This window comes from Corvus hawaiiensis, chromosome 6 (assembly GCF_020740725.1).
Source record: "Corvus hawaiiensis isolate bCorHaw1 chromosome 6, bCorHaw1.pri.cur, whole genome shotgun sequence".
In the NCBI taxonomy this organism is placed as follows: domain Eukaryota; kingdom Metazoa; phylum Chordata; class Aves; order Passeriformes; family Corvidae; genus Corvus; species Corvus hawaiiensis.
This window is the reverse complement of record NC_063218.1, coordinates 40,718,359-40,736,235: the sequence shown is the minus strand read 5'-3', so window position 1 is coordinate 40,736,235 and position 17,877 is coordinate 40,718,359. Positions and strand designations below refer to the sequence as shown.

The following is a 17,877-nucleotide window of genomic DNA, read 5'->3' as shown; positions in this document are numbered from 1 at the left end:
GGGGCCGGCGGCGCGGCGAGGGCGGGCGCACAGCCCCGGCCCCTCCACCCCGCGCCCGCCGTGGTCTCTCCCGGAAGCGCCGCCATCTTGCAGAGCCGGCCCGAGGCGGCGCAGGGAGCGGAGCGGGGCGCGGGCGGATCCCGGGGCAGGTGAGGGCGGCGTCGCCGCCGGGAGGAGTTCGGGCCGCGCACGGCACGGCAGGGTCGGCACGGCAGGAACGGCGCGGCGCGGGGCCGAGCCGAGCCGGGCCGAGCCGGCGGGAAGCGCGATCCGTCTCGCGCAGGTAACGGCTCCTTGCCCCTTCTTCCCCGTTCCCCGGGGCTCCCGCCGCGAGGCCGCTCGTGCCGGGCCGAGGCGGCCGCCCCGCTCCCGCCCGCGGGGGAGCCGCCGCCGCCGTCCCGTGCGCGCCATCCCGGGGCGGTGCCGCCCCGCCGGGAGCCCCTCCGGGGCCCGGAGCCGGAGGCTGCCGGGTGTCGTATCTGATCCGAACGCTGACAGCGCCGCGGGCGGCGGCGGGGGCGCTGCGGGTGCGAGCTCGGCCCGTGGCGGCGGCGCCATTGGGGGCGGGGGGGCTGCGGCGAGGCCGGGCGGACCCCAGGGCGGGGGAGCGGCTGCCCCGGGCTCGGCCGCCGCCAGCCTGCCGGGCTGGGCGCCCCGGGCGCTTAGAGGAACCTGGGATGCCGTTGCTGTTGTCGTCGACACGGTGGGGGTCTGTCCGCTGAAGCAGTGAGATGTGCCCTGGTGCACCGGGGGTGGAGGCGAGTCAGGCATAGGAGAAGCACGAGCAGGAAATTGGAGTTCAGCACAGTGTGAGGATTTGTAGTCTCAAGTATGAGAAGGCGTGACAGACGCTACTGGAATGAAGTAGGAAGAGCAATATAAAAACCAGGAGAGACGGAGCGTAAAATGGGTGATAAGTATATGAAGAAGCAGTAAAGGTTGATAACAGCACCCTTTTTTTGTAGGGCTGTTACGAGAAGGAAGTTGAGAGGCAACCTTAGAATACACTCCTTTAAATTCCTGAGGAATTGTGGCCCAGACATTTTCACCTTTAAGGCACAGGCATTCTCTTCTGCCAGAAGTTGTCGGGGAACATTTTTCAAGCATTGCAGCTTTCTTGTATGTACTGCTTGAGTGTGGTCGTTGGGTGCGTTTCACCAGTTTGCTTGATTTAGAAAAGTATTTGGTGGGGATTTGTATCTTGAAGCACGCTTCACTTCTGGCTTACAAGAGCTTGGGATTTCTGACTATCTTGAATTTGTGTTTTTGGCTTTTGTGTGTGTCTGTCCTTCCAGTCTTACTCTTTGTACCAGTGATCACAAAAATTGCTGAACTTTCTCCTAGTGTCTTTTGCTGTCTCCTCTACTGTTTTTCTGTAGGTTAGTTCATCGGATAGATTTTACTGCACTAACTTGGCATTGCACAGCCATAATAAACCCATCACTTTTTTTTTTTTTTTTTCCGTTCCCCTCGGCTATGTTCTTGGGATTTCTGCATAATATGAGATACTATATCTTCGTAGAATTGTGTCTGGACCCAAGTCTTGAAGAAGCAGCATTGTTGGAAAGACTCCTGCTGTGGTAGATGCTTAAAATTAATACGTATGTCTTTAGATGGAGCTAGGAAATGTTAGGGTGGCTACAGCTTGCATCTAGCAGCTTAATATATTGAGTTGCATTCCTGCTGATGAAGAGCCCCCGGGACAGGAGCACAATTCTTATATCTGCTCAGAGACATAGGTGCAAATGTATATGCTACTAAAATTCCTAAATAGGGGATTTTAAGTACGGTGATATAAAGAATTATTTTTTCTTAAGGTGCTTACCGTTCTCTTTCAGCCTCTGCTCACATTCAAAATTATTGCTGAAATCCAATAATAAATCCAATAATAACATCCAATTATTTTGGGAAAGTGTATGCTGTTCTGAGGAGTGTGTTCACCCTTTCTGAATGATCATTTCTGCATGGTTGTGTTTTTTCCGTTCTTCCCTCCCCTGTCAAAGTTTCTAATGTTACATTGGGGAAAAATCATTGCTGGATCAGAGCTGCTGGGTTACATGTTTACCCTTTTGTATCTGTTGGTTTGTTGTTTTTTTTTTATGGTAACAAAATAATTGATGCAGGCCTAGGACATTCTGTTTACATGCAAAAGAAAGCAGGAACAATTGAAAAGCAGACAATTGAAAAGTGACTGTTCTAAAGTCATGAACTAAAACATGAAGGTTTATGTGTAAGGTAGCTTTGTTTTGAAAGTAAATGACCTACAAAGTGAGAAGAACTTACCCATCTTTCACAATGGGAGATAGGGTAAAGAAATCCATGGTAGTACTGTGTACTTCTTACTATGTCCATGTTTCTGCTAGGCCTCCAAAACTTGATGCACTTGTAAGATAATCTTTGCATGGTAGGGGGAAGGTTCTTTCAGTTCTTCTGCTACAAGTAGGGATTCTGAAAACTCCCTGGCACTACTTCTCTAAAGGGGAAAACAGGAGATGTGGCAGGGTCATAGATATACAATAGTTGTCTGTCTCATTAATAATAAATCCATACCTTGCCAAGTAATCTGTACGTCAGTTGAAGAATCATTGGTTGAAACAAAATATGACACTTTGAAATAAGGGAAATATTTATAATATTGTGTAAATTTCCTTCCAAAATCACCAGCAATACCCTGAATTGGTTGAATTTCATAACAGATAGATGTTTATGTGATTCTTAAGTATTTAGATTCACACTGATTAAAGTAAGATTCTTCCTGTAATCCAGTATCTAATTGAACTTTTTGGGAAACTTTGTTGTGAGCAGGTTGCTTCTTAATTATTTCTTGCATATTTTTCTGAAATGTGGTTATTGATTACCAGTTACTGAGTCATCTGCCACAAAGCTCTTCAGAAAGCCCACTCTAATTTTTCCTTTAGTGCCTATTTTAGAGTAGGTGGGAAGTGAGACAAGTTCTCATGGTTTTTGAGATTTCCTGGTTATTAGTCTTTAGCACTGAGATCTAAGAACCCACTGTTCTGGCTGTTGAACTGGAGACTGTTCTTAAGTAATATGTCCAGTTTTCCAAGTCATAATGTGAGTTTGGTTACTGAGACAGCAGTGATAGTCCAACAGACTCAGATCTGTATTTTTGCTTTCTTATTTTTCAGTCTTGCCATGAATGTCTGAAATGTTTTTCAATCTGGGCATGTTCAGTATTGCTTGTCCTTCAAGACTATGTGCAGAGTTTTTCACTGCCTTGGTAACTGCCTTTGGGCAAGAAGGTATAATTTTTATGCATTGATCAGGAATTTGGAAGGAGAAAAAAATAGTATAAATCAAAGAAGACTGAAATATTTCAGGATTTATTAGAATGGGAATTGTAAATTGAGAAAAGTTATCTGGTGCCTCTAATGGGTATTTCTCAAAGTATCACAGCACAGGATCTTGAGTGGCCATCCTGTTACAAGATTTCTTGAGGCAAGAGAGATTATCTTGATTGGAAAAATTAACCAGTAGTTTTATTGCCCTTCCTCCAGTCATCAGAGATACTTGTGTTATACAAATAAATGCAAGAATGCAAGATATCACATTTTCTGCTATTGCTGTTTACAACCTATTTTAGAAAGCTGCCAAGGCGCTTTGTGTTTGGGACATAACAGTGAAAAGAAAGAGCTTTAGTATTCACATTTCAAGAGGAGATTTCCTAAACATCAACTGAACATCATCTTGTTTGCACCTGATGTGAGACTCAAGCAAGTAGACCTAAAATATACCTCAAAGCTGCAGTGCCACTTAGTCTGCAAGTGCTTTGCTGTAGGGAGGAATAGCTCACAAGTCTGAACGGTGATGGACAGAGCAGGCTTATTTGTGTGACAGCAATCTAGTGCAACACAGTCATCATCCCAGGGAAAGGAAGTCATCTTTGACATCTTGAGTAGCTTCAAACTTCCAGCTGTCATAGCTCTGTGCTAAAGAAAATGCATCATTGCTAGCTGAATTCAGGATGAACAGTGAGCAACTAGATGGCTGAACAGAAATCTTCAGTAGTCTCCAACTTTTGGTGAAGAATTTCAGTTTAGATGATGCAGTTTGTGGCACAGGTATGTGTAAATGAAAGCCTTATGCCAGAAGAGGAGTGCTTGTCCACAAGCTGTCTTGTCTGTCCCATGTATGCATGTTACTCTTGTATCTTCAGTATATTTAGTATATTGTGGTATTTTTGTTTTGTTTTTAGAAAAGGTGTGCTGGCTGACTAGCTGCTCTGTTAGAGGCAAACTGACAAACTGCAAGTTTTGATTATGAGTCTTTACTGATTTAGAGTAGATTTATAACTGATTTAATGGCTTGGCTTGCAGTGGTAAAGTCCCAGGTAGATTTAAGATTATGTAAACTGAGCTTAAAACCGTATCACTCAAACATTGGTTTGACTAAATTGCTTGTAATGTAGCATGGAATAACTAGCTTGAGTGTTGCTGAAATCCATGTAAATGAGCAGGCAGTTTGGGTTCTTTGTCCTTTTCAGCAGCACACCTCAAGGAGATCTTGAATGAGCGTGTGGATAAGAGGATGGGTGTTGGTTGAGTATCATGTTGGTGTGGTATCTAGCAGGCTTTCCTTTGCAGAACATTTATTTAATGCTTGCATGCTCTGTATTCTCTCAGAACTGAATGCTCTCCCAATTCATATAAGAACCCAGGTGACTGTCTTACATTGTTTTTACTTCAAGTTAGTTTGAGTTTTTCAGGACCTTGGCTTCTTTTTTTCATCCATCAAAACTGTTCTTTCTGATAGCTTTTGCTTCTATTTTCAGGCTGCTTTGTACTGCACTTTTCACAAAAATAATGTAGTTGTTATCCACTAGATTTCAGTATTACACATGTCAAAGTAAAACTGTTGTTCTTCAAACATCTTACCACTTAAAATTCAGGCTTTCACTGAACCCATGCATATTCTCTGCTATTTTTGTCCCAAACTATGCAGTTCAAAAGATATTCCAACATAGATATGCAATCCACAAATTTTTTAGACTCTGTTGGAAAGGGAATATTCATGTCTACTTTTTCCAAAGCAGAGGAGTTTGTAATTCAAATCGAGCACTTAGCAGACAATGTCCGAGTCTACATACAAAGATGATAGCATCTTCCTTAATATACGTAGAGATTTGCAGGATGGACGCCAGGCATCTTATTATCTCTGCAAAATCTTACAAGATAGAGTTTTGATAAATGTTTCTTCAGAAGGCAATGAAATATTGATCTCCGGAAGAGAGAATGTATTTTGAGCATCACGTCTAGCTTTTGCATTTTGTGTAGGCACAACACAGTGTAAAAGTAATTCTTCTCTAATTTATAATTTTGTATTCCAAAGCAGAGCACCATCTGAAAATATTTTTTGCCTACTTACCTGTATTTCCTTGTTATTTGTCTTCAAAAATTTTCTGTTCTCCGTTTAAAATTCTGAATTAAAAAATACTTGGATGGCAGGTCAACTTAGTGATGAATTGTATTTCTTCTGTGTTTTTTGTTTCTTTATTCTTGCATGTGATTGTTTGATGACTGTACAATGTATAGCACAATTGAGCACAATGAGTTGAAACAGTAAAAATTCCTTGCACTGTTCTAAGTGACATTAGAAGTGATACCTTTAAAAATACCAGTATGCAAAATCTTTTTCAGGAAAAAAGTGGTTGTATATTTACTTCTCTAAAGCAGTTTTGGCCACTCAGAAATCCATGATTATATGCACTGGAGACTTAGGAAAAGTTAAGTGAGAATTTTCTGATATTTGTGGAGTAAAGCCACCCATGTTACGCTTTGGATTATGCATTCCATGCCAGAATTTGATAACTCTTAGAGACTGGCTGTAGGTGGTACTGTGTGTATTTCAGTGTGGAAGCTGCTATGACACTAATTGTCTGATGCAGAATTTGCTTTGGAATTTCTTTGGGTTTCAAATTATTTTTTTCATTTAATTCAAGACTAAGTTTTAATAGGCATTTCTTGCAGAGCAAGACTAGGACACATATTCTTGATCCTTTTTTGTGAGGAAAACAATTTTGGCTATGCTTAGGTGTAGAACTAATTCTGGGTATACTGGGGTCTTCCTGAATTTGCAGGGAGCCTAAACCATTATCTCAATAATGGGAAATTTGAAAAAATATCAATGTCATTGGTTTGAATGCCAGCATTTTTGTATCTACATGCACATGGCATTAACAAAACTACCTGACTAAGTGCACTTTTCTGAGTTCTGAATTGGCTACTGCATTCCTGATGTAGCTGGAAGATGCAGCTTCCACTTACTTGTATGAGAGAACTTTTCTGATAATTCCTGTAAGGTAGTTTTGTATCACCACACGAATGTGGGATACACCAAGTCGAAGGAATAGGCAGCAGCATATGGTAATAAATCTCTCATGAAAAATGATGCTTTTTAAATATAAATGAAACTGCTTTTGAGTTCGCAAACTGTCATACTTGTGTACTAAAAAAAAAAAAATAGACTGTGCCACTTCTTTAAATTTTTTTTCTGTGAATACCTAGGGATTTGGGTCTTCAGTTACACTTACTCTGCTCTTTCCATGCCAGAATGTGAAAGGGGTGGGGTGGGTGGAGAAAGAAGAGGATGCTGCATAGAAGTGCATTTCTTCTGTTTTTAAGAAGAGTGCGTAGAAAAAGGTTTAGTTTGTGTTTAAACACTGGCAAAAAGGGCTACAGGGAAAACAGGCAAGGTATGGCAGGTCACCGCAGTAATTATTATCAACCAATGAGAAAGGTCATGCTTCCTGGTTTAGGACAGTACTTAAACAGGGAGAAGGGTTTAAAAAGATTTCTGTAATTCAGTTTGGGCTGGAGGGGGGAGAAGGTCAAACCAAGACCTTAATATGTGGACGTGTGTGTCCAAAAGCAATAAGGAAGACGTTACTAGTTCAGTGGTTATTAAAATGCTGGTGGATGTGGGGATTCCCTGGGATTTTTGTCTTGTTTCTGAGTTGCTGCCCAGATTCTATTGGTGAATAGTGTTAGATGTTTGTGCATTATTAAGGTGGGCTCAAGCAAAATGGAGTTGGAACTCATTTCAAAACAGTAACTCCTTTAGGTTTGTACACTTTAATTCTTTTCTTTCCTTGCACGGTGTGACAGTGAGTGAGGGTGTGCGTGTGTAAAGGAACTTGTCTTAGCAGTGGTGTCTTTCAGAGACCATGTATGGGTAAAGCAGTTTGGCTGGTTCAGCTCCCTGCTCCTCCCTCTCGGGGAGCTGAGCAGAATCTCTTCTGCTGAAAGGGTTGTTCCACTTTCTGCTTTCTATATTTGTCCAGCAGAGCACACTGGCTCCCCAGGCAGTGTGGCTGGCCTGGTGGGCTTTTGCTGAGCAGAATTGAGAGCCAGGGCTTACAGTCTCTGTTATGTCCGTCTGTCTTGTCTGTCTCTGGGAATGACTGGTGTTCCAAGTGAAAGGTGATCTGTTTGTGGATGTTGTCTTTTTTGTAAAATGCAGTTCATCCAAATTTGGGAGTCTAGGGACTGGAAATGGAGGAGGGAAGGCAGTTGTCTCATAGGGACGGTTTGTAATGAATGGCAGTGGCATCAGAAAGACACAGATTTGACCTCCAAAAGAGCTGCTGTCTTCTGGGATGAGGATTTTAATCTCCCTTCCTGCTTTGGGGAGTGATTAGCCAAGGCCTGTATCCTTCCATAAAAGGTCTGTTGTCACTGTCTGCCTTGAAGATTAATGAAAGCTAGATCCTGTCCTGGAAGATCTGAGTGCTGTCTTTGCTTGTTATGGGCAATGGGGATTAATGAGGAGCTAGACCCTGGCCTGCCTAGTTTGGAATCGGGAGTTGGTGTTGAGGGATGGGGCTTGTAGGAAATACCTTGTTAGGAAGGGCTGGAAACTTGTAGCTAAGACTGCCCTGACTGTGTGCTTGCATAAACTTTGTATTAAGGCCCTGCACACATTGGGATGACTATTCACAATTGCTTTTTTTAAATAGTAGATCAGATGAACAAATAGTGCAGAAAGTCTGTTAGCTGCTACACTGTAGTAAACTGTTAATACAATCTTTGAGTAGCAGAAGGGTGCTCAAAATAATGGCAGCAGTCAAATACACCATTAACAGTGGCAATAATCTTTTGAGAGGGAAAAAGAGGGCAATTGTTTATAGGGTACTTTTTCTGAATTTTAGGAAATACTGTCCACTTAACAATTTTTCTGCCTTTTGAGTATCTATGCAAATAGGCATCAGCCTCTTGTTTCTGGAATTTGAGACAGGAAGGCATTGTTTCAGTTGTAAAATTGGTTTTAGCAAGATTCTGCCTTTTTTCTTGAGGACCATGTTCCATAAATCCAGTCTGAATTATTTTTCTTTCCTACCACTTCAGTGTCTTCAGTGTGTTTCCTCCTGAGAAAGCTATGTGTCTCTCGAATTTGAAAGAAGGACATTTTGGAGGCAAACTGGTGAATCTCAGCTGCCTGGCAATGTCTGGATTGTACTGATATCTGCAGGCAGGAACCTGTGGTTGATGTGTGACAGAGGGTCATCTTCTTGAACTGACTGAACTCAAGCAACTTAGTTGTGTGGCTGTTTTCTGATCCTTCTTTGTTGAGTGGGGACACACTGCGGTAGTTTCTTCCATCTTCATGTGGAAAACCTGTGGAATTTGTTGTAAATATGCAGCCTGTGGGATGTTAAGCTTGTTACCTGAAGTATCTTGGTATTTTGCCTAATTCTGGCATCCTCTGCTAGAATTAGGTCCTCTGCCTGCTTTTCTCCCCACTTTTCCACTTGCTGACTCCCTCGCTGACAACCTTTCATTTATATGAGTTACCAGTTAAAAGCCATTTGTGGTACTGTTTGAGGCCAGTGATTGGAGTTTTATGATTCCTCGGCTTTTAAGTGTTTTCTCATAGCATACTTACCTTTCCCTTGCAGTCTTGGAGCAGGAATATGATTGGGCAGTTTCAAAGGCCTCTTGGAAGTTCACTATTGCATGTTTTAAAAATTCTGTGTGTCTATTCTGTGAAAGATGCCATTTAAATGGATAGAACACTGAACAAATGCATGTGCACCAAGGGCATTTGGGTAGTGAAAGGCTGTAGAATGGCGCTGGGGAATTTCAGTCATACCATTTTGTTAGAATCTTCCTAAAAGCAATATGTAAGAAAGTGACATTGTTCAGAGCTAAACCAAGCTGTCAAGACAGGAAATCTCATTTGCCTTGTATACTTCTGTGTTTAAGGGAGAATACCCAATAATCAATTCTAGATTGACTGTGTTACCCTGTTTGCAGAAAAGATTTAATCAGGGTTGGAGACAAATGAAAAATTAACTTCTGTCTGATGTCCTTTGAAGGTACTGAAATTCCACAGGAAGGTGTAATTTTTTATTTTCTTCTTGCCCTACTGCTTTTTTTTTTTAACAAAAATAATCCTTTTTAAAAAATATCATAATTTTGCAGTAGAATAATAAAGTTAGGTTAAGGGTAGACATATGGGAAGATTACAGGAATTTGGAATTAAGTCCAGTGTGCATTTCAAATTGATGGAACTTATAACTGCTATCATGAAGTAATTACAGCTGTTAAAGTCCAGGAAGAAAAAGTGAAAGTTGGAAAATATTTACTTGTGATTTTAAAACGTTAAGTCATATCGTTTAATCAAGAATGTGGCGTGACATGTCTCTAATATCTGAGGCAGTCCACTGACGAAGAATTGGGACAGTGAAGATGATTATATGGAAGGACATGTATATGGTTCTTACAAGCGTAGTGTTTCCTTAACAGAAGCGATGAGAGACTTGTTTATCACTTGAGGTCTTTAAAAAGGATCTATCAGTAGAGATTTAATTGTGTGAAATTCAGCACTTAAATTTGATGATCTACTTCCATGAGTAATTTAAATGAGCATCTGCCAGTAGTGCTCTGAAAGAGGCTTGTGCCATTTTTCATGCGTTTTTCCTTTCCTCTGTGTTACCAAGAACATCTGTGTGGTTGTGCAGTGAATTGAATCTGGGAGCATGTCTGGGTTAAAACTATTGTTTTCCTGTTGTTGGTAGACAAGCTCACACCTTGACTGTTTCCTTTCTCAGGCTTATTATACAGAGGTGGGGGTGGACAGCTGGTGAGGAAAGAGTTGAGCACCATTCTTTTGGCAAGAGCACCAGCTTAAACTGGGTCTGTAGTAGGAGTATCGTGGTCTATTCCTTTGTATTTCTTCCCCATTTCCATTGAATGTTTATGGAGAGCTCGTATCCAGTCTTCTCAGTAGTATAACCTGAAAATATTAAGTAAGAATTGTTTGCCTGTGTTGCCTGATGGGGCACATATAATTTGGTTCTAGACAGGGCAGTCCTAAATGTTGTCTCACCATATTTCTTTATGAATGCAGTATCTGATACATGCTGTGGTTGATGCTGCTCTACAGAAAAGCCTGCTGTTCATTTGGGAGGAAATTGGTGAGCTTTTCTGATATGATGACAGAGAGAAAATAATGTGCCACATGGACTGTTGCATGTAAGATGTTGGAAGCAGAAGGTGCCTCCAGAATCCAGGCACGAGGTATAGAGAATCCAGAAAGATGATTATTTTATGTCTATTGTGCATGCTCGTGCAGCCAAAGCTGTATTTATAGCACTTGGTTTTGCCATAAAGTTTATGGAGTATCTTCCTGCTAGCACTGGAAACCAGCTGATGTCATACTGTGCCTTCCAGGAAAAGTGAATGGAAAAGAATTGATGGATAAGTGTGTAAGTGAAGAACATCTGAAAATATCTGTGTAAGACTTCAAGCAAGTACTGACCCTCTAGTTCTTGGCAAAGTACACTGACACTCTTCATCCTTCTCCCCCCCATCCAGTTAAGGTCAGGTTATGGATCCAGCCTTGTACAGCAGAGTTTCTGAGGCCTTGGGAAGAGAAAGGAGCAAGCAGAGCTGTGCTGGTGCAGGAATCAGTGAGCATCAACCACTGGAGATGAGCAGCCTGGGGAGGGTGTGTCAGGGTCATGAAATGGACCATGAGGGTAGTTTGTGGAGTAAAAGGCTGCTGATACCAGTAGGAAAGGCATTCTATTAGTTGTATTCAGATGTTCATAACTAGGAATGAAGACTTCTTCAGACAAAGTTCATCTGAAGTGTTGCATTACATTTGTGATTGGTAGTCAGACAAAAATGATGCTTCGTGGTGCTGCATGCATTCATGTATTCACGTGTTTTCAGTAGACTGTAAATGAATGCTGATTTTTTTTGTTTTTCTGTATTATTTACAGTTGTATGTTTCAGGTACTATATAAAGATACTGAAGAGGGGAGTAAATGTTGCAAAAAATAAATCCAAGTATATACAAATGATGCTGCAAATGATTACAAGTGAGAAACCTTCAGAGAGCTGGACTAGAAGCTTAGTAAGACCTGCTTTGCAGTGAAATGGTTAGATTTTATTAAATTTGTGGTTTTGAGCAAAAGTGGAATATTCCTAAGTTGATGTTCCCACAGCAGTGCCAGCATTTGCCTCTGATGGAGGAAAAGAAATAGTATGAAATATTTTTTTAAAGCTTCAGCTCTATACACCCAGTATTAAATCTCTTCAAGTGTTAATGAAAATTATTTGCTGTTAAAAGTGATGTGAATCAGTATTCATTGGTTATAATAGAGCAGTAACTCCAATTCTTTGTAGATGTGAGTGTAATTTGTATCCATTTACTTCTGCAAAGGATTTACCGTGTGCCTATTACAAAATAAAGATTAAAATAATTGAGCATGTTTTTACTCTTTGGTTTGCAGGCGTGGCAATGGCAGATTCTGCACGGTAGAGTTCATGGCAAGTATTTGTCTAATATAAGCCAAGCAAGACACATACAAGCTTAAGGTAAATCAGTCTTTCTTAGTTGTGCTTCTTTGAAATAAAATATAAATGTTTTTACTTCAACACTTTGCAAATACAGAATTTCAGACCTACTCAGAATTTTGTATACAGTTCAATTTAGATCTTTCAAAAGTGAGACACCTCAAAATTATTTTCCTCCTGAAGCTGGCAGTAGATGCTGGAAACAGCCATGTACACTGTGTCCTCCTTGGGCATTTTAGGTGTGGTAATACAGAGTAATGATTGCATATGAGGATCTTTGCAGGGAGACCTGCAATACATCTTTATTCTCTGCTTGCTTCAGAATCTATTTCCTTTTGTACAATCAGAAAAAAGGTGTGTAAGTATCTTGAATTTTTAACACAGAGCTATGCAAGCTGTGTCTGTCTAAACATTGCACAGGGATGATTTCCACACTGGGATTTTTTTACCTTGCCTTTAATGATAGGTAAGTTGAAAGTGTTAGTATTTGAATCTTGTGGCTGAGATAGATGAGCTTGTTAAAAGTTCAGCTGAAGTTCGGTTCCTTCTAGGAGTAGGCTTAGTGGTTAAACTGAGAATATTGTTTGTGTTCACTAAAACTCAATCTTTTACCCAAAAGAAGGCCAAACTCTGCTGTATATGGTAGGTCTTCCTGTGTCATGTACAGTCTCCATAAAGCAAAACATGAATGCATATTTTCTGAATATTTTGAACCTTCAATCAAAAAGTAAATGAAATGTTGCTTTTGTTTGTACCTTCTCTATTTTCATCTCCTGGTATATTTTGAGAGTCCCTTGATACCATAATCTGGAGAGAGATAGCAAGGTAAAACCTTTTGTTGGTGAGATTCTTTGGGGTTTATTAACAGGCAGATGTTTTGCAGAAATTTTTTTTTGGTGACGTTGTTTACTATGTTTTCAGCTGAGATGCAACTGTAACAATGTGATGATACTCCTGTCTCTGATTGAATACTTTGTGTCACATAGTTTTCAAAATACCCTTTCACAAAGAAATAAGATTATTATTTATTTGTACATATTTGTCCGTATTGCACAAATGGAAACTCTTAGGACCAAAAAGTGACTATTCAGTCCCGTAGCTAGTAATAGAAATTATGGCTTCTAGGACCTAGTCCCATGTTTTCAACAGTAGATCATAGGATTGGTTTGTATTCTTAGAGTGTATCTTTTGACACTTTTGTTATGGATTTTAATACTTAATGAGCACTCTTGGAGGTGTTTGGACTGTAATTGCTGACTGGACATGGAACAGACATTGCAAATATGATCGACATCCCAAATCTTAAGTATTTTATGATGTCCTGGTTAGAGTAACTTGAAGCATAGCATTTCAAATGTTTTCCTCTCTTTTCATCTTAATCTTTAATGGTCCCAAAATGTGCATCTCTTCTATTCTTCATTCTGTTCTTCCTATTACATCTGAAGCTGAAAAAACATTCTTATAATAGAACATAGTGTCATGAGTAATTCACCTGGTCTACTTGCTAACTGTACAGCTTGTCTGCTACCCGCTATACCCTTTAGTATTTGTGCTGGCAGCACTGAGAAAAACAGTATTCAACTGCTCTTTCTGCCAAAATAAACTGAGCAGGCGCAGTGACTGAGCTGTGGCCTCGCACTGAACAAGTAGTTTCTGGTGCTGAGAGGTTTGAGTGGTGTAAAGATTGCAGTAGAAGGGCACTTCTCAGATAAGAAAGTATGGCTCCTTCTCTGGTAAGGTTTTTAGACCATAGGAGTTTCCCCTTGCTATCTCTGTTGTCTTGTTGCCTCATTAGCACGGGTTGCTACATTGTGACACTTTCTGTGGGTTGTGGCCTGAGCTGTGTAGAAATTGAAACTTCCTCTGGTCTGTGTAGGACTCTCAGTTCGTAATCTGTGTAGTGCACTTGCTCCGTCGCTCTTTGATGCATCATTACCTCCCTCCTGTACTTCTTCCAAATAAATAGTTCTTTCTATATTTCCAAATTTTTGTTATTGGTCACATGGGTTCTTAAAAGTATGTTAATCTACAGTGAGGCCAGACTGAATGCTGATTTATGTGAGAGACTGTTGATGCCAGGATGTATCTGAGGTTGAGCTATGTGGTCTGTTTGATCTGTTGGCCTCTTTAATTGCTAATGGTAACGTTGACATCCCATAAACATTAGTTCCTGGAAAGTGTAATGGGAAATCAGAGCTAACTTGTCTAGACAAGTGCTGACTGTGATAGTAATTTCATTGATCAGAATCCATTAAATGATCTGGTATTCTCTTAGATGGTCCCAGGTGCTGATGAGACTGAAGTTTTACCACTTAGTATAAAAGCAGTATTACTAGATTTATTGGGCTCATATCCATTGTCTACTACTTGGTGGATAGAGCCACTTGTTTTCATTACCAGCTGCAGTTCTATTTATGTTATAGTGCATATCAAAAGTTGCAATGAGATTATATTTTGTCACCTTTAGATCTGGCAGTGTTAAACATCTTAAGTGTTAAACCTTTGTTTTTCTACATGGAGTACTCAGGTAGTGTCAATAGTTCCTCCCAGCTTTGTGCAGTAGTTGAAAGTGACAACTCTACTCACATGCAGTAGTCAGGGGGCAACTTCAGGAAAAATGTTTACAAAAGCTGTGATGAGAGATCTGAATTTACCCCGTTAATTGTTTTGCTGACTGCACTAAGAGCATACACTCATGCAGCTATGAAAACAGCTATCAGCATCAAATGCTGGGCTGGGGAGAACCTACTTTGTACGAGAGCTTACTGCCCCATCAGTTAATTACAGAAGTGACTGTGCACACATGGCTAGCAGCATCCAGCTGTATGTATGTATATACCTTAGTCTGAGGGATCCAAGACTCATTTTTTTCTGAGAAGAAACACGGTTGTCAGGTTCTTTGGCCTTTGGGCCAAGTTTGTCTGATGTATTGATGCCTTAGGATTTGGCTTTTGTATTTTCAGACCCTGTACTGGTTTAGTGTGTAACTATAAAACTTCGCATGGCTTGTTAGCTACTGTTAGACATAATAAACCCTCTCTGGGCCTGGACCCAAGGACACCTTGTTGTCCCAGGCCCCAAAATACGTAAACTAAGCCTCTGGGGAGGGGGAACAAACTTGGGGTAATTACATCATTACCTGAAATTGTAATTGGAGAATTAGCCCTGATATGCAAATGGACCAAACTTACAAAAGTGTGAAAAACCTGTGACCCGATGTTCATCTTGGGTGTAGCCCCTCAGAGGCTTTTTGACTCCCAAGGTGTTCCTATTGAAGGCCCTCAATAAACACCTGCTTTTATTGTCTTAACCTTGTCTAGCCTCTGTTTTCAGGTAGCCACTCTTAGGCATCAGTATAAACTTGGATAAATTATTCAGTGTATTTATGTTCTGCATGCAATTAAATAAACCATACTAAACCAATTTATGATTTAAGAGCACTCTCCCAGGCTTTCTACAGGTGGTTGTTAGATTTGCTGCTTGGTTTTTGAAGTTTTTATTGTCTTGGATTTTGCCTTTGATTCAGTGAAGTGTATATTTTTTTTCCCAAAGGTATCCAAGAGTTATGGGTTCCTCTGGCTATGTTAGCTGCACTTTTGGTTTCTTTGAAGCTTTTAAATTAATTCACTAGAGTCTTACAGCGTTACATGTGCAAAGTGAAGATTTTCTTTTTAACATCAAAAAGTTGTTTATGTAGGTATTCTTAAGTATTCGCAGGATCAAGTAGCTGTCTTTTTTTTTTTTTTTTTTGAAAGCTGATTATCAAAGGAGTCTAACCTAGCATATAAGCAAAAAAATTGTGTTACATGTTGTTTTGAAGATATTAGAAGTTAGGTATGAAGAAGGTCTGTTAGCAGGAATATGAGACCATTTTTTTGTCCATAAACAAATATTTTGTAATTAAACTTCAAAAAAGCAGAGGAATCTGGGTGAGGTGAAAGGAAGTGTCTTAAGGTAACATATTTGCTTCTATCACTAATTGGAGCTTCATAATCCAGAATGTTGCTGTGAAACAGAAGAACAATAAATATGTAAAGTGTTCCCTGAACAATAGTCAGTTTTCAGTAATATTCTAGAAAAAAAAAAATGCATAATTTTGAAAACACACATTTCAGATAACTGAGTTATGTTTTTCTGGATTCATAGATTGGGTTTTGTTTTCAACAAATATTATAAGAAAATTAGCATTGTTCTTGTGTTTAGGATTCTTTGTTCCTTTAGAGGCTTTAGTACTTCATTAAATAAATTGAACAAATAGAAAAAATTTAGAAGAATTGAAAATTCTCAAGAGAACTCTATAAAAGAGGGCATGAGTACATGTGATAAATAACCAAGCATATTACATAGCAAGTTAGAAGAGAATGTGGCTCACTTATTCTCACTTACTAAAAAAAATATAGAACAAAGGTTAAGTAGGGGCCTGCAAAGCCATCAAAATGTGGGAGCTCAGATAGCCTTGTACAATTCTTCTTCTTGCAGATGGATGCAGTTTTTCGTTTGGTAACTGTAGATAAGTAAATAGATTTGGATTTTCTGTAAAATACTGCTAGACTGACATGAGTGTAGTTCTGCAAAATAACCCAGGAGGAGGCAGAGAAGAAATTATTTGGGGGGAAAAAAGGTCAAGAAACCTCAGAGCTAAAAAATCCAAGTGTTGTATTTAAATATGTACTAGCTTGTGTTGAGAGTCGGTTACTGAGTTTGCAAGAACAGAACTCTGAATCATGAAGTAGCATCCCCTATTTATGCAGTGCTAGTACAGAAAATCTGTATGGTTCCTGGTTGATGATTAGCTTAAGATGTAGAAATAACATTTTTTCCTTGTGTTGTTCAATTCTGTGTTCCCTAATTCAGTGCTTTTTCATCCATTTCCATTTATGCAATCATACATTAGAGTTCCCATCTGCGGGTTCATGGTCATCTGTTAGTGCTGCAGCTGTGAAAATAATGTCATACAGGAGTTTAGGATTGTGGGTACTGCAGTTGGTAGCTGCTTCTGTTGTGACAGCCAAAAAGCCAGACAGGTGTTACAAGTCCACTGAACATTGCTAGGAATCTCTAAGACTTCTGTTTTCAGCTATGTTGTGTTTGCAGTCCATTTTTGTGTGCCCTTTCATTTCCTCTGTATTTTTGAAATATACAACTTCAGTTTTGAGTCTAATGAAGGTTGTTACCACCTCATGATGACTTCTTTTATTGGAAATATGCTTCACTTTCCCAGTGCTCAGTGCTTTACCAGGTGGAGTTCATGTAATGTTTGTTATTATCTGATGTTAACTCTGGAGTCCTCAATGTCTCTTTTTCCTTATCTTTTAGAGTGAAGACTGGAACGGCTGGAGGGAGGTGCGTAGCTGCAGGTATGAACCAACTGCAGTTTGTATCCCTCAGTTGGGTATTGGAGTTCCTTTCAAAGGTTTAGAGAGAAGTTGTTTTTACATTCAGTGATGAAAGCAGTCATTTTCCACTGCAGTGAGCAGTGCTCCCTGAACCTTAAACTCTGCAGTTTCCTGCCTTTGTACTGCCAAAGTGGGTTGGGAATGATAACAGTTCAGGACTATGAGTACTGAGTCAATAGGCATCTTTAAGTCCATCTGTAATTTAATAATTTTAGAAACATAACTGCAAAGTAGAAATGCGTGTCTTCATAGCAACTTCTTGACCAGAACAAATCTGAAGTGTTCTGTAGTACATGAAACCCTAAAGGTGAATATTAGTGGAACAACTCCTTCTGGGCTGAGACAGATTTGATTATGTGCAGCAGAACTGGAACATAGTCCAGTATGAAAATGCATGGAGTCAAATATGAGGATCTTTTGGTGCAGTTTTCTTAGTGTTAGAAGTCCAGTAAGTTTCATGTGACAGCTGAGACAATTCCCCCTTCCTTTCTTACACAGTTTCCAGCTGAGAGTTCAGTGCTGTGTCCTTTGATTATGTTTGGTTCTCATGGTAGTTTGCATTATAGGTGGAGTCAGCTTGACAACCCAGTAAAAAGCTCTTCTGTGATATAGTTATTTCTCTGGTTTAGGAAGTTGGAATGATTTACTGTGTGGTCAGA

The 17,877-nt window shown here is 40.1% G+C and overlaps 1 protein-coding gene across 16 annotated transcripts in view; it reads left to right on the top strand.

Moving 5' to 3' along the window:
- Nucleotides 1–78: 78 nt before the first annotated feature.
- Nucleotides 79–17,877, top strand: part of CELF1 (CUGBP Elav-like family member 1) — a 64,325-nt gene continuing 46,526 nt past the window's right edge. For 10 of the 16 annotated variants that reach the window (XM_048308255.1, XM_048308264.1, XM_048308263.1 and 7 more), the window contains exons 1-3: nucleotides 79–149; nucleotides 11,759–11,843; nucleotides 17,139–17,179. The gene's annotated coding sequence lies outside the window, so the exon portion shown is untranslated. Of the gene's footprint in view, nucleotides 150–173; nucleotides 284–965; nucleotides 1,120–11,234; nucleotides 11,405–11,758; nucleotides 11,844–17,138; nucleotides 17,180–17,877 lie in introns of those variants that run through there. The other 6 variants (XM_048308266.1, XM_048308265.1, XM_048308253.1 and 3 more) reach the window with 6 other exon arrangements.